Here is a 15,465-nt window from a genome sequence, read left to right on the forward strand (position 1 = left end):
TATGTAATATTCAGATTAGTAGTCAACCATTATCTGTTTTCAGTGATTTAGTTTCTTGTCTTAATACTAACCTTATTTGAACTGTCACAGTAAGCAGAATTCACAGGAACACTTTGTTTTAAGGACCAATTAAGACTACTAACTTGTTGCTTATTAACATGCATATCACTAAGATATTAGCTGTTTATTATTATAAAGCACATATTAATGCCGTATTCTACCTGACCATATTCTAGATCCCTTAATCCACCCCATATCATACCCCAATAACTACTACAACAACTACAACAAAAGCAGTAAGAGTTTATTAATTAATTAAAAGTGAATATGTGCTACCGAATTCCCATACTTAAAATTGGAATAGATGACAGATGACATCCTGGAGGTATCACTTTCAAAGTGCATAAACACATAATCCAGACCATTTCTATATTAAAAAAAAAATTAAATAAATAAAGTAACACTTTATAATAAAGTTCCATTTGTTAACACGGGTACATTGGCTAACATGAACTAACAATGAAAAATGCTTCTAAATCATTTCATAATCTTACTGACTTTTAATAATTATGTTAATTTCAGCATATGCTAATGAGCTAATGTTAGTTTAAGCCAACACGGACGAACAATGAATAGCTTTTAAGATTTAAAAGTTTTATAAAACATTAAGATCACATGAAACATATAGAGAAAAGAAGGATGACTTCATTCCAGGTGACTGTCTCCACGATTAGTGCACTGTGAAGTGCTTTGGGTGTGCCTGTTTAGTAATGAGGTGGTGACCAATTAACTGTAACCGCAGATTAATGAAGTCATACGCTCTCACAGGCCTCTATGGACAAATTTCAGAGCAACAGTTTGTGAAAATGTGACTGCGTCCAGTTGTCAAACTTCTCCAGAGTGCACCAACACAAAGTACCATGTGACTTTTAGCACTTTGAACAACAATAGCTTTAATCATCTCAGTAATATAAAACCACACTTTCCCATCTCAGACCAGTCATTACACCGGTCCGTGTGTAATTTGTCTCTTTCATTAGTGAGACGGGGCATCAATGCATTTTTTCAGTCTTGTACAGTCTCTATACAAGACCTCCCTATCTCATGTCAACTGAGGTCTCCTAATGGCTCTGTATCTGTATATCGGCCAAACACAGACTTCAGTGTGTTTCCTCAATTGCGCTTTATCTGAGCCCAAACCCAGAGGATCATAACAGTTTTGCCTGCTTGAGCCCTGGGCTTTGACTGCTCTGAATGGGTGGGTAATGGGACGGAGGGGGCGTCCCAGCGTGATACAGGACATGAGCTGAATACCTCAATACCTGTCAGGTGTACGGTGACATGGCAACATTGTTTGGGGAGGTTCAGATTGATTTCGGATAGCCTGGCCTGAGCAGAGAGGGCTGATGGGTATTGTGTGATTGCTGGATCGCCGAATAAAGCCATTGGTTTCATCTGTTGTCATGCCAACCTGGATGGAGGAGAAAAGAGGAAAATAAAATGAAAAGTGACACGCAGGACTGAAAGATGGGGGGAAGTCACCACAAATGACTGATGATTGCTGATAGTATTGTGTATTTGCTGTTTGTGTTGTTTTAGAACCTGACTCAATAAAGGAATTATGCAAATCAGTTAATGCTGTAAAAACGGCCCACAAATGTGTTCTGATTGCAATTCAAAAAATTCAGTTCTTCGTCGTGCAGCCTGGTTGTGAGCTATGGAGGATGCTGCAGACCAACACAATCTGGCATACATTACTGCAACTGGCACAGACAAATAGCTCTGACCTGACAAACTGGTGGTTAGCCCTGAACTATCGTTTGCAAAGGTGGCTCAACTGTTTAGTGACTTTGAATGTTTAAAGCCAAGTATAGGATTAATCAAACTAAGTTTTTGGCTTTGGCTTGTATACTATAGGGGACTAAAAAATATTATGTACTGTGTGTTATATCAAGTCAAGTCAAGTCAAGTCAAGTCACTATTATTTGTATAGCGCTTTTAACAATGCAAATAATATATATATTGCTTATATACTATATATATATATCTATATCTATATCTATATTATTTGCATTGTTAAAAGCGCTATACAAATAATAGTGACTTGACTTGACTTGATATAAATATATATATATATATATATATATATATATATATATATATATATATATACATATATATAGTATATAAGCAATATCCTATGACTTTCAATTAAACATTCAAGTTATAGTTCACCCAAAATGAACATTGTCATCATTTACTCATCCTCATGTTGTTCCTCATTTTTGTTGTAGAAGTCAATGGCTACCAGCAAATGTTATATATATATATATATATATATATATATATATAAAACATTTATATATTGTATAACATATATATATATATAACATTTATATATTGTATAACATATATATATATATATATATATTCTACAACAATTTTGTTGTAGAAGTCAATGGCTACCAGCAAATGTTATATAAAAGTTTACCAGTTTTGTGGACATTCATACAAAGATCAGTCATTAGCCAGGTGGCTACACAGTATTTGACCATTGGGGTTTGTAACAATATATAGTACGTGTGTGTGTGTGTGTGTGTGTGTGTGTATGTGTGCGTGCGTGCGTGTGTGTCTGTGTGTGTTATATATCATTACAAAATGTAAATTATAAAATTACACAGTTCTGTATTATTACAAATTTGTCCTTTATCCTTTAGTTCATCGATTTAGTTTAGTTTAGTATTTTATACTTAAAGAGATAAATACTATACAGCAAATCTAAGCTGCTTGATTGCTTGTATCATTGTAAAATGTAAACTGTATCATTGCCCAGTTCTAATCTGATAAATGTGACTGTAAGACATGAAGATTTCAAGATATTAAACATTATCATCATGATTTTCTGTAAAGCTGCTTTGAGACAATGTGGTTGTCAAAAGCTATACAGATAAATTGACTTGACCAGGAGAGACAGAATTAGGAATCTGGGGTAGATTAAATAAGAAATTAATTTAATTAATAACTGACTAAATCGGTTCCCAGAGAATTCTTTTAACTAATCTATAAAGAGACGCAAATCTTGGCAGAGAAGTGTCACAATCACAACTGGAGCATGTGGAGAGTGAGGTCCATTAACCAGCCTCCATTACGGGCAGTGCCTGTGTGAGGTGCACTGTGTCCTCTCCCTCTCTCTAGATGTGAGAAGTGTGCTACTGATATTGAGATGCTAATGGCTTCAGTACAATTATCTCACCATTTGAGCAAATGGACTCAGCCATGCGTGTGTGTGTGTGATCGCCTGCACGGCCGTCTCAGAAAACGCCCTCTCCTGAACGTATCTCAGTGAACGGCTTCCATGAATATGTAACTACATCAGATTCTGTCTTTGTCACTGAGGGTCATTATGGAAGCAAAAGCTCCACAATGAGACTTTTATATTGGGGCAGCCAAAGAAGAAGGCAAGCATCACTTTACAAAACACTGTGCGCTATAGAGATGGATCCACCGTATCTAGTGTTAACCATTCATTTTATGAATTGTGGGTATGTGCTGTGTGCATGAAAGCAGCAATCAAACATTTGGTTAAGGACAGCACTGTTGCTATTTTGGATTCTGGATTAAAATGGCTTCTACTAAGGGTAAGGATTTAAACAAAACCATATTAAATACAGCATGTTATTTGCCCCACGCCTTTTGAGCTATGAACACCAAATCAATCATAAGCTTAAGGAGAGGTAGGCTTTAATGTAAGATTTTAAAAAATGGTAACAGTTCATTTTACAGGGTCTTTATTATACAAGTTTTGTGTAATATAGCAAGTAGATTAGTAGACAAAGTAGACAAAGAGTAGATTATGCGGTTACACTTTATATTAGGTGGCCTTAACTACTATGTACTTACATCAAAAAAATAAGTACAATGTACTTATTGTGTTCATATTGTATTGCAAAACACTTTTGCTGCTATTGAGGTGGGATACGGGTAAGGTTAGGGACAGGTTTGGTAGTATGGGTAGGTTTAATGGTGGGTTAAGGTGTAAGTGATGGCTCAACAGTGTAATTATAAATGTAATTACAGAAATTAATTACAGATGTAAGTACATATAGGTATTTGTAAAAATTTAAGTACAATGTAAAAAGATGTATGTACACAATAAGTGCATTGTATCAAATGATTAATTTAAATGTAAGTACACAGTAGTTAAGGTCACCTAATATAAAGTGGGACCGATTATGCATAATTAAAAGCAACTAACCCTAAACCAAATCCTAACCTTGTAGTCAATACATGCTGATAATTAATATTGCAATAATAAAATAATAAATTACAGTACTTATTTGTGAAATTACTCTGCAACAACGACACCTTAAAGCCAAAACCTTTTTAAAAGAGATCAGACTATAATCTTGCAGACAATATACCAGGCAAATAATATATAAAGGTGAAGCTATCATTTCTACAAAGGAATTATGCAAATCATATAATGCTGCAAACACAACCCAAAATGTGTTCTGAATGCAATTTACAAAGTTCAGTTCTTTATCTTGCAGCCTGGTTTTGAGCACTGGGTTATGGAGGATGCCGCAGACTAACACAAGCTGGCATACTTTACTGTGACTGGCACTCGACTGCACTTCTGGTTATATGCTCTTCTCCATCCCTGTCTTTCAAACTGAATTCTGTAATATCACAATCATAATATCGTTGCAGAGAAATAGATCTGGCTTCAGTTAAACTGGTGGTTCGTGCAAGACTATTCTTCGCAAAGGTGGTGCAACTGCTAAGTGAACACCTTACATGTACTTATTAAAGTATTAGCACTAAATTATGCAAAATTTCATGCAATAACCCTAAATCAAACCCTAATCCTAAACCTAACCCTATAGTACATGTTGTTAATTAATATTACTCAGTACTTAAATGTATAATTACACTGTAACAAGGACACCGTAAAATAAAGCGTAACCTGAAATTGTCCCAGAAAGCTTAAACCAAAGTTAATTAAATTAATCAAATGGAGTTTTTGGCTTTTGCTTGTATACCAGGGGACTAAACATATTAAGTTTTATGTACAATGTATTATGCATGAGTTTTATGCTATGACATTCTATAAATTCCACAAGTAAATTGCTTAGATGTAGGTGATGTAAAGGTAAAGTTATCACACATTAAATGAAATCCAAAAATAAATCCAAAAATAATAGAATGAATGCATGAATATCTTTTAAACATCATACATAACCAATATCAAGGATCCAGAAAATGATATATACTTGAGGCTAAGCTCTCTTTGGTCAACAGCAAAGCAAGACCTTGGAAACCAGTTTCATTGTGGTGGTAAGTTTTGCATGAGCATATCTTTAGAAAATATCTCTAGAAAATCTAGTTATAGGGCCTATATGCAATCTTTCTGACCTCTTTAATAATTATTCATTTAAAAATACAAATAACATTAGTGCTATAAGTTATTTTATTTATTTGTTTAATTGACAAAGGGAATTTCTTTTCTTTTCTTTTCAGAGCAGTACTAGGGCAAACAAACCTGATGATCATGTTCTTCTGCCTGATTTTAAGATGTTCCACAGATCATCTTGTGCTTCAATGGACATAAGAACATATAACTATCTTTAAAATGAGTTCACAATATCATGTTTTGCCTATTTGATTAGTGAGAAATCTTTCTTTTTTTTACTTTTCACATTTTCCAAAATCCTTTATTTATTTACAATTTTAAATTAAAAGAAATGCTTACATTTCAATATGGTCCCTGGTTTATTTATTTATTTATTTTTTCTCACACTGTGTATTTTAAAATTGGATGTATAAAATACACAACCTGATGTTGAAAAATGTTTATGCCTATGTTATTTGACAGCTGCCCTTGTGTAGATTAACTCAAACAAACTGTACAAATAGCTTTTTATTACATATAAAGAGAGACAGTGAGGTGAGACAGTGTGTATGCGTGTGTGTGTGCATGCGCGTGCGCGTGACAAGGGTATGACATAAGTATTACAAAGAGAAGGTGACTTTTCACGACATTACCCCATGTCCCCACTTTTCAAAACACTTATAAATCACACAGAATGGAGTGTATTAAAAATCTGAAATAGCACAAAGTGTCCTGTAAGGGGTAGGGTTAGGTGTAGGGCAACAACACATACAGTTTGTACAGTATAAAAACCATTACGCCTATGGGATGTCCCCACTTTTCACAAAAACAAATGTGTGTGTGTGTGTGTGTGTGTGTGTGTGTGCGTGCGGCTGGGGATTCCCAGGTTTTTGGACTCTGAAATCTCACTGCAGTCTCTATCCTCAGCATGTGTGTCTGTCTGTGTGTGTGTGTGTCGGCATGGTCACAATGGTTGTCGTCACATAGTCTGGGCTAGTAATGTGCTGAGAGAGAAGGGAAAAAAGGAGATTGTACATGAAGATGAGAGCAGGTTGACTCTTACAATACTCTCATTTAGAGCGCTGAGCCTTCCAGGCTCACAGGCCGTCAGCCCTTCTGTCTCCAAGCCTTAGCCCCAGGACCGGATCTCCACCCTGGGGACAGACAGACCGCTGACGCCCCCTCTCCACACATGAATCACACATTGACGCTGAAGCTTTCAGTCCTCCAAAGACATGTTCAGGGCAAACAGAGTCAGATAAGAGCTGGTCTAAAATAGGGACCTCCAAATACAGCATTCAGTGGTATGGCTGGTGCTTAAATTAACATTGCACATCAAAATCAAGAAAAAAAATTATCCAGTACTTTCCAGGCATTTTCTCTTTATTTTGACATCTACAGTGAAAGACACAGGGAGTCTCATTTTCATTTGATACATTCTGCACAATTAAACTGGCAAGCATTTTCCTGATCCAGCAAGCTCTAATATGATTGGGAGATTTTAAACAACTTTCCAGACTCTTTTTTACCAGTTCTGGAAGCAAAGTGACTGGATTTGTCTAACTTTTCAACGTTTGAGTTTTGTTCAATTAATAGGATTAATAGCAAGTAAACTATACTGTACATATGTGTGTGTGTATATATATATATATATATATATATAATGTGTATTAATTGGTTGAATGTTTTGAATATTTGAGTTTTGTTCAATTAATAGGAATTAATAGGATTAATAGCAAGTAAACTATACGTATATATGTATGTATATATATATATATATATATGCATACATACATACACACACACACATTAATGTATTAATCGGTTTTGAAATAATAATTATTTACAAAAAAAATCAGCATTTTCTATTAATTTCTTTGTTTATTTTTTAATTGGTTAGTATTGGTGGCAGCATTGGTTCCAATCCCATGTTCTATCACTGTGCTATCAATTATTTCATATAAACTTACTCCTAAATAGCACTGTATTAGAGGTGGTTCCTTGCCTAAATAGTTTTCAAAGTGGACCAGACTGTTGACAGTCAAATGTCTGGTTACATGAAACTAGCTGGACTTGACCTTGCACCACCTACAGGAGCACCAGGATTATATAGGGTGGCCACCTGTTACTGCTCTGTTGCAGGACATAGATAAGATTTTGTGGGACAGTGCAGGACACATCTAAGAGATAAATTTACTGCTAATATACTATGTAAATATTGATTAACATTAGCTGAAAACCATCATGTTGGATGATAACATGTTTTACATCACCAGTATGCTTTGTTAATTGAGAGCTGCTCTGTGGTTGGTACTCAGTTTGCCCAGGTTTGAGTGATACAATGTAATTTACACAACAGGACCTATTCAGCCTACTAAATATAATGAACTGAATAATAGGCTTGTAGGTATTTTCCTTTATTAGACTACACTGTTAGACATTTCTGTAATTTCCACAGTTATTTACTGTATATCACCCAGTATAATACTGCAAAGTCCCTTTACAGTAAATAACTGTAATACCATTTGCATCGTGGGAATTTTCTGTGACCTCAGACCCCACATACAGAGACTTACTGTATTTTTTTAAAATTGCTGTATACTGTATTTGCTGTAACGGTCTCTTTGGCACCATTCTATTGAGGTCGTTTGTTTTCCTCATTTCTTACATTTGGATTGACACAATTTGCCCTGGACCGTGTCTTCAACGCTGCACAGCTTGGGACTGACTACACTGGACATTTTACATCGCTTGTAATGATTGGAAAATCCCTTGTACTTTGTGTCAGAAACAGCGCAAGGACTTGGAGTGCACCTGTATGTCAGAAATATACCAGGGCATCAGTTTACTGTCTGCATTCACTGTAGATAATATATATAATGGGTTCTATATTGTTGTCTGTTGTCGAGTTGCGCCGCGCCACTCGCGTCCGAGGAAAAGACACAGAAGCAGCGAGGCAGCGCCGCGGGTTTTGCCCGAGGATGAACCCACAAGAGTGGAAGAGCTCCTGAGAACATCTACGCTGTGTGTCGATGCACCTTGCGAGAGAATAAGACCAGCAAGGAAGGTAAAAATATATGTAAGTTTTTCTGTGTGTTTGTGTCAGATTTCTGCACACCAGTTTGACCCATATAACATTTACTCATTTACTAGTCAACATGGCAGTTACAGAACTTTACTATGGTAAACTGCGCTGTCATTTCAAACGACTTTTGTCATCTTATTGAATTAAGTTACCGAATTAAAATTATTTTTTAACGAGAAACGCTTATCTTATATTAACATGTGGTTAACTAATGTGAAATTTAGTTCAGGTGTTAGTAGTTAATGTTGGCCAGTAGCCTATTGAGAAAATAAAATCGTATATTAGCTAGGTTAAACTAGTTTTATGGTTAGCTGCCTTTCTAGTTTTAGAATTAGTTTGTTATAGTTTTTAATGGAATTTAAGATTTACTGAATTTTTTTGTATTTGTGTTTTAAAGGCAACTGCAATGAAGCATCAAGAAAGACATGAACATGCCAGCCACCCAGAGACTGACAATTCATGGTAAGAGAACAACTATGGTTTTGAGAGATTTGTGTATTCTATATGAGGTTTGCCTTTTAAAAGTGTGCTATTTCTACTTCTTGTTTTTCAGAGAAGACATTTCTGTCACTAACAAAGTGGATGGTGAGCAAAGATGGTGGACACGTTTTGGAGCAGCACCTGGGTTTTGGAGATAGCTATGTATTCTTTGGCTGCTTGTCTTTTTTCCCCTCATTATGTTTCTGTTGCCTAAAGATTCTTTGTGAGGATGAATCCAGAGGACACAACATAATGCACTGCAAAACGTCCTAAGACAGGAGAAATGGTGAAGCTGCACTGTTCCATAAATACATTGGAAATATGCTCACTGAATATAAACCTAACAGACCACTCAGATCATTAGGATCGAGTCAGTTAGAAATACCAAGGGTTCACACAAAACAAGGGGAGTCTGCTTTTAGCTATTATGCCGCCCGCAGTTGGAACCAGCTTCCAGAAGAGATCAGATGTGCTAAAACATTAGGCACTTTTAAATCCAGACTCAAAACTCATCTGTTTAGCTGTGCATTTGTTGAATGAGCACTGAGCTACGTCTGAACTGATTGCACTATGTATAATCACTTTCTGTTCTTAAATGTTTTCAATTCTTTTTAATCAATTTTTAAATCACTTTGATTTTATTGTTCTGATTATTATTATTTTTAATTTATTGTTATTATTATTATTTTTAATGACTATTTCACTTCCTTTTATGTAAAGAACTTTGAATTACCACTGTGTATGAAATGTGCTATATAAATAAACTTGCCTTGCTTTGCCTTGCCTTGTTCCAGCATTGGACGTCTATTTTTAAGCGTTATACATGCAATGTTTTAAATAAAGAATTTGATATTTTGTAATTATTGTGTCTGTTTTAATTGAATGCCAGTAGTACCTATGTAGAGTAAAAATAAAATGAATTCTATATAAAAATGATAAAATGGATTTTATTTACAGTAATTTACTGTTAAACAGTACAGTTTGCAACTGTAAATCAAATACATTTAGCTACTGTAAATCTTAATTACAGTAACTTACTGGCAACAGTGCTGCCAGTAAGTTACTGTAAAAACCCTTTGAAATGTCTGACAGTGTATGCATGACTATAACAACATTTCATAAGGTCCACACTGATTCCTTTGCTCTGTCCATGCAATGGGGAAAAAAACCCTCTCTACAACTGCATTGGTTGATTGGTTGCGCAAATTGATTTTTAAACAGTCACATTTTTATTATCATATTTCTTATTGTTGTATTGTAATTTCAGGGAAGAAAAAAACATAATTGCAGGATGCGGGACAAAGCTCCAAATTTTGGGACTGTCCTGCAAAATAAAGGGACAGTTGCTCACCTTAAGAGCGGGTGCCAACCACTATAGCTTATATACCTTTACTACCTTACACTGCCTTTAATATCTTTCCATTTCAGTCGTGAATAATGTGAATAAAAGGCTAAATTTAATTTGGTCATATTAAATGATTATGTCTCTTCAAAAGATCTGGATTAAACCTCTTGGATCTTATGGATTACTTCCATGCAGTTTTGATGAAATGCCTAACTTTAGTATAGGGACCAATTCTCACTATTAACTTGCTTATTAGCCTGCCAATTATTAACATATTGGCTGTTTATTATAGTACTTATAAAGCACATATTCTGCATGACCATATTCTACATCTCTAATCCTACCCAATAAATTTAACAACTATACTTTTAATAAGCTGCAAATTAGGAGTTTATTGAGGCAAAAGTCATGGTTATTGGTTTGTTAATAGTGCGAATTGGAATTAAAATAAAGTGTGACCGAATTTTTAATGAAGGAACAGAAATCTCTCAGGATTCCTTAAAAATCTTAATTTGTGTTTTGAAGATGAACCAAAGTCTTACACCGTGTCCTAACTACACGCGACGCGACAAGATTCCAGCGACAAGCAATTTGGGTGTCCACACCAGACGCGACGCGACACCGCGACGCGACAGAATCAATCAAATATCACAGCCAATCAGAAGCGTGTGTGGGCGGGCTCTCTCTGCAAGCGCACTGCTCTTGCAACGAAATGGATACGTTTATAATCTAATTCATAAATTTTAAAGCGTTTTAACATAATTAAATATACATACTAAGTGACTGATAACATCTTTGTTATGGAATACACTTGTTGGTTTCGCAGTGAGTTCACAGTTTTAACGGTCATCTTTGATTTAATTTATTTTTCAAGATCTGAGGTAAAGATCTGATCTGTTGTTGCTCTCAGTATGGCTATAGGGTCACGCAATATGATATTTAAACTCATATTAGACACGTTTAACTTTGAATAAAGCATATAATCACCTGAGATTATCTACTGTCATATAGTTTGTATGTTGTTGTTCCAGCCGCGACGTCGCGGAAATAGAAACCGTTTCTAAATTAGAAATTTCGCGTGTCGCCGTCGCGGCTAGTTAGGACAAAAACTCTGATTAACATGGAAAAGATACCTTTTATCGCGTGTCGCGGCGTCGCGTCGCGTGTAGTTAGGACACGGTGTTACGGGTTTGGAACACCATGATGTTAAGCAAATGACAACAGAATTTAAATTTTTGAGTGAAATAAATCTATAATTTCAGTCTGTTCTTCACAAAATGCTATCATATGGTTTCATAAAAGGAGGGTCACACTACACTTTTCGTTCCATTGACTTCCATTCATACGCATGTAAACGCTAGGAGACTGGAAATGCAAGCTCATGTGAGGTCCAAAGTTTTGGTGTTCAAGTTTGGTGAACCTTGTCCTTTGAACTTGTATCACATGAAGATGTGTGACCAACAGAAGACTGAATAGAAGTGTGACCATTAGAAGACTGATACATAATGACATGACCTCTCAGCTAAGTTAGATTTTTAGACTGGCTAGATAGATTTAGATTTGTTTTGTTTTTTTTAGCAGGTTTTTACATTTTAGATGTATTATGTAATTATGTTGAATTAGGTTTTTTTTTTTAAAAAGACACCACAAAGTATGATGTCATATTATGTGGCAAAATTTTGCATACTCAAAGTGTAGTGTGACCACGGCTAAGGTTTTGACTACTACTTTTATGGTGTTAATAATAAATAATTGAATTTTATTGAATTTATTTTATTTTATTTTATTTTATTTTATTTTATTTTATTTTATTTTATTTTATTTTATTTTATTTTTTTATTTTATTTTATTTTATTTTATTTTATTTTATTTTATTTTATTTTATTTGTTTAGTTTAGTTTAGTTTAGTTTAGTTTAGTCTAGTCTAGTAATTTTTGGAGCTCAGAGCCCATAATGAAAAAAGGAAAAATATAGATTTAAAATTATATATTGGTGAATAAATGATGATGCACATTGTCATTTTTGGGTGAACTGTTCCTTTTAGGGGTAACAAACCTTCAGATCTTCACTGTACTTAAAAATCAGACTTCTGCACTCTGTCACGAGTGATTCATTAGACTTGAATAGTGCATTTCTGGACACTGAGAGTGCAGTGTGGTCAATGTAATCAGGCCACCTCATGTGAAGATGCTCACTCATGATGAGGTGCTTACATGTGTTTCTCTGAAAATGCTGCCTGTTTAAAATCCTACACACACACTGCATCTGGACCGGCTGGTGACCTGTTTCCCCGCTCCGGTAATCAGCGGGGGTCTGTGGGTACAGATTCTCTGGCGTGTATGTAAGAGTGTGAAATGGGGGCCCCGTGATCTCATGGGCCAATCAGGCCCCAAGCGGAGAGCCCAGAGGGTCCTGTGGAGCTCTGCAGAGCGGCGCTGTGGGGTTCAACACTGTCCTTCTCCTCATCATCTTCATCACCCACCAATCAGAGAACAGCACTAGAGCCACTCTCAACACACTGCGCCCAGTGGGAAGACACACATACACACAAACGCTCTTCGACACAGACATCTCCTGGCAGAGAACAGCATGAGTCCCAAAACACACTCACATGCATTTCAAAAGCCATCAGTGGGTCACTGAATATACAATCACTCACGCACACAAGCATATTCTTCCACAAGCCTCAGCAGGGCCTCCAATAGAGAGCCTTCTTTCTTTCTCAGACACACTCACAAATTCACATTCTTCATTCACAGTAAGATACCTCACACACACACACACACACACACACATTCTCTCACACAATCTCATATCCGTTTTTTTCTCTTACAGACAAATCCTGCAGTTATCATGAATCTCCTATACTCTCTCTCACACACACACACACACACACACATTCATGTAATTTGTTCAAGTTCTAGAGGCCCAGAGAAAAGAGAAAAACGCAAATGATATTTCTTTAATATCTCTTAATAACTCTTTTTCCTAGACAAAAATGCAGAGATAGAAATTTCATTCTCAGGAAAAAAATATGAGTGGCACTTGGCCATCAAAACTCACTGGCACTGTTTGAGGCCCGACAACTTTCCCAGTAAAATGTCATCAGAGGCTGACAAAGTACACACCTTCATTACATGAGTGAAAGTACAGATATTACTGGTCAAATACTACTCCACTACAAGTGAAAGTTGTAAAGACAGATTTTTACTTGAGTAAAAGTATGGAAGTACATGTTTTTAAAAGTACTTAAGTTTCAAAAGTAAAAAGTAAATGCATTGTTTTATTGTCACATTGTTGTATACTTACAATAACTTATACCACAAATGCAACCTACTGAATAAATTTATTAGCTTGTATTATCTTTGGAATTAAGAGCTTTTGTGCTACAAAACCTATTGAAATGTGACAACTGAATGAAGATAATCATCTTTATTTTTTTTATTTAACACTCCTACAGCTACATTGAACTCATTTTAATACTTGTTTAAAAGTTACAAAGTTCTTTTTCAAAGAGATACTGAAGTCTATGATATGGTTTATTTTAGGCAAACAAAGCAAACATTGAAAAGAAAACAAACCTTTAGTCTCTTCAGAAAACTGGATCATACTCTCTCAGTATGGCCATGGCTGTGCAGGTTGCACCAAAAAAACGTCTATTTGAATTTTGCCATCAACTGATCAGTGTTCAGAAAATGCTCAGAAATCAGTGAACTTCACAACATGTGGCTAGGGTTGGACATTGTTTGAATTTTTTCCACTCCGATTCTGATTCAGCTTATTGATTTCAATTCTTAAAACTGCTACATATAACGACTTTCGACTTGGGGACCTTGATACAAATGTAGTTGAGTAAAAAGTACGATATTTGTCTTTCAAATGTAGTGAAGTTAAAGTCGCAAGTTTCCAGAAAAAATAATACTCAAGTAAAGTACAGATACTCAAAAAGTGTACTTAAGTAGTACAATACTCAAGTAAATTTACTTCGTTACTGTCCACCTCTGAATGTCATAGAGAACTGATGGTTAACATTTTTAATTGAAAAATGAGATTTAAAGAGATCTGAAGAAAATCTTTAACCATTAATTTATGAAATTACCCATAAGTTGCACTTATGGGTAATTTATGGGCCAAAATGACTCTGAAGTTCATGTATTTAATTTAAACTATAATACTCATTTAATTGCAATATACATGTAAAAAAAAATGTCAGAGGTGTCAGAAAACATTAAATTAAATTCACACTGAAGTATATAATTTTAAAGTATCTTATTGTCGTATTCAGTACTCTTTTTAATAGTATGCTAGCTTTAAAAGTGTACCTTTTTTCACAAGAGTAGGAGCCCCTTTGACTTCCATTGAATGGATACCCCCACACACACATTTTTGTTTGTTTGTTTGTTTTTGGTCATGTTTTGCCTATACCAAACAGGTTTGACCAATAATTGTAGGAATTACTTTAATCAAGATGTTTCAAGCACCACTACAATTTTCAGCAGAAAAAGTAAAAAAATATATACTTTAATACTATTTTTATTTCTCCTGTTGAACTTTAGAAAACATTTCTATGACAAAATCATTACCTGAATGAAACATATCTGGGAACTTTATTAAAGGAATTGTTCACCCAAAAATAAAAATGTTGTTATGATTCACACATTCTCATGTCTGTCCAAATCTGTTTGACTTTCTTCCGTGCAACACAAAAGAAGATATTTTGAGGAATTGGAGAATTGTGGTAAGCAACTAGTTTGGTTACTATTGACTTCTATTGTATGGATAAATGAATGAATGAATGAATGAGTGACTCTTTTTTTTTTTTAAATATCAAGTTCCACAGAAGAAATTCTGCTGACATAATTTTTATTTTATTTTATTTTATTGGCTGAACTACATCTTTAAGTCTCCTGAGGTATTAAAGAACAGCCTAAGAGAAATTAAACTGTCCTGAATTAAAGGTTAAGGTGCCCTGAGGTCAAGAGGTCATTAGGGTTAAATCTAAATCTAATACTGTAAATCTCCCGTGCATCTTCACTGATTAGCAGAACATAAAATTGTGTGTGTATGCAGACCTACTGATGAGGGCACGTGTATATCTAGATCTGATGGGCTTGCTTGTGTGTGTGTGTAGTCCTCCAGACAGTGCTGAGTGTGTCTTTTAAA

The 15,465-nt window shown here is 35.1% G+C and overlaps 1 long non-coding RNA gene across 1 annotated transcript; it reads left to right on the top strand.

The window, feature by feature from the left end:
• Positions 1-7,224: 7,224 nt before the first annotated feature.
• On the top strand, positions 7,225-9,735 carry LOC131547392 (uncharacterized). The gene is made up of 3 exons (XR_009272921.1): positions 7,225-8,459; positions 8,875-8,939; positions 9,031-9,735. It is a non-coding gene; the product is annotated as an uncharacterized LOC131547392 (long non-coding RNA).
• The last annotated feature ends 5,730 nt before the right edge of the window (positions 9,736-15,465 follow it).

Source organism: Onychostoma macrolepis, chromosome 09 (assembly GCF_012432095.1).
Source record: "Onychostoma macrolepis isolate SWU-2019 chromosome 09, ASM1243209v1, whole genome shotgun sequence".
Lineage (NCBI taxonomy): Eukaryota > Metazoa > Chordata > Actinopteri > Cypriniformes > Cyprinidae > Onychostoma > Onychostoma macrolepis.